The 2,077-nt window shown below is 57.1% G+C and overlaps 1 long non-coding RNA gene across 1 annotated transcript; it reads left to right on the top strand.

Annotated features, from left to right (window-relative positions):
• The first annotated feature begins 11 nt into the window (after positions 1 to 11).
• LOC110391768 lies at positions 12 to 1,642 on the top strand. Its single transcript, XR_002434164.1, has 2 exons — positions 12 to 759; positions 987 to 1,642. It is a non-coding gene; the product is annotated as an uncharacterized LOC110391768 (long non-coding RNA).
• Positions 1,643 to 2,077: the final 435 nt, after the last annotated feature.

Here is a 2,077-nt window from a genome sequence, read left to right as displayed (position 1 = left end):
AGAAAGCCCACTCCCACCGTTTTCCCCCCTCACAACCCCCTGTCCATTCCCCCGATTGCCCCCTTCAACCCCTCAAGTTCTTCTCTGCAACGCCTCCCTCCACCCTCAGACCCAGTTTCCACCCCACAGAAGCCCCACTTATCCCTTCCTTTCTCCTTTCCACAACGCCTCCATCCACCCCTGGAGTTATTCAGGAGGATCTGCAGATGTCCCAGAGGAGTCTTGGTGTGTCCAGGGGGTCCCCATGTGGGTCTGGGTGGTCTGGAGGTGTCCCAGAGGGATCTTGGGGTGACCAGGGGATCCAGGAGTCCTCCAGAGGTCTCAAGTGGGGATTTTGGGAACAAAAATGCAGTGGCACATCCCCCCTCCCACTCCATCCTAGTGAGATTGCGCTGATAAACTTCAATTTTTGGTAAAATAAACAAAATACTGTTTTTTTTAAATCTTTTCCCCTCACCTCCCTGCAGAAACTGACAGTTCCTGCCAAACCCCCATGCAAAGCCCCACCCAAGCAAACCCCCCAGGGCCACCGGGTGATGCCATCCCAACCGCTGGTGACACTGGAACAAGTGCCCGTCCCCAAATCTGTCACTGTCACCGTGGAACCTGGCGCCGTCCCAACCCCCATCTACACTGAGAGCCCCGTCAGCGTCCTACGGCTCCTGGAGCTGGGTGCTGCCATCACCCTGACTGTCCCCAGCTGTCCTCCCTGCTGTGGTGGCACAATTGGAGTACGGTGACATCGTCATCAAAGAGGTGGTGAGGAGGGGGGTTGGGGACAATCTGGGACACATGGGGACCGGCACGGGGGCAACACGGGGTCACTGGTGTCTCCGTTTTCAGGTGTCATCGGGTGTTGGCATCACTTGCGTGTCACTGTCACTTGGGTGATGCCATTCCCTCGTGCTCTGACCACCGTGTGGGGGCAGGCACAGGCAGCCCCGTGTTATCACCGTGCTGTCACTAATCCTCTGTCACTCCCCCAGGCCTGCCTACAATCGGACCGGTAACTCCGGAGCCCTCCAGCGCTGTCACCATCATCTGCCACGGGGACGCGGTGGTGTACTCTGTGCTACCGCTGGAGGGGACCGTGTGTGACATCAGCGCGGAACAGCCGTGATGCGGTGTCATCGTCATTGGGTGTTGCTTCTGTCAACCGGCATCGGGTGTCACCGTCACGTGGAGGGGACAGAAGGACCCCCTGGGGCCCTGGGGACGTTGCGCCGAAGTTGGGGACACCGTGACAAGCTCAAAGACTTCCCAGGGAAAGTGGGGACGCTGTGTCATGGTGTCACACCCCCGAAGTTAGGGCATCCCTTTGGGAGCACCCCCGTGTCACCCCCGCAGTGTCACACCCTAGACTTCGGGACACCCCAACATTGGGGACACCCTCCTGTCACCCCTACCATGTCACACCCCAAAGCTGGGGGCATCCCTGTGTAACCCCCCGCAGTGTCACAGCCCAAAGTTGGGGACACCCCTCTGGGTTCGCCCCCCAGACCGCACTGTTTCCATGGGGTGAGGGTGGGAAAGGTGCACCTTATTTTTGTAACTAGGGTTTATTTGGTGATAACAGGGGGTTGGGGGATGCTCCCCCCCTCTCCCCCTGTGCCCCCAGGTGAATAAAGGGCAGAGGAGCGGCTGTGGGGTTCCGCATGTCACACAGGAGGGACTTTGGGGACAGATCACTGCAGCAGCCCGGCCCCATAACCACTACAGCCCCAATCCCATAGCCATAACCCCCACATCCCATAGCTATATCCCACCTTATCCCATCCCATAGCCCATCCTGTATCTATATCCCCAAATCCATCCCTTATCCCCATATCCCATTCCACATCCATCCTATATCCCATCTCATATTCTTCCTATATTCCATCACGTATCCATATCCCCACACCCCGTATCCCATTCCTATCCTACCCCATATACCATAACCGCAGCCCTTCCCATATCCATATCCCCGTATCCGTTCCACATCTTTATCCCATTCCAGTATCATCCCAAACCCATCTCATATCCATATCCCATATCCATTCAAATCCATACCCTCACATCCCATATGCCAGCCCATCCC

The sequence above is a fragment of the Numida meleagris genome, unplaced genomic scaffold (genome assembly GCF_002078875.1).
Source record: "Numida meleagris isolate 19003 breed g44 Domestic line unplaced genomic scaffold, NumMel1.0 unplaced_Scaffold499, whole genome shotgun sequence".
Lineage (NCBI taxonomy): Eukaryota > Metazoa > Chordata > Aves > Galliformes > Numididae > Numida > Numida meleagris.
Note: the sequence above shows the minus strand (reverse complement) of the source record. Positions and strands in the feature narration are given on the sequence as shown.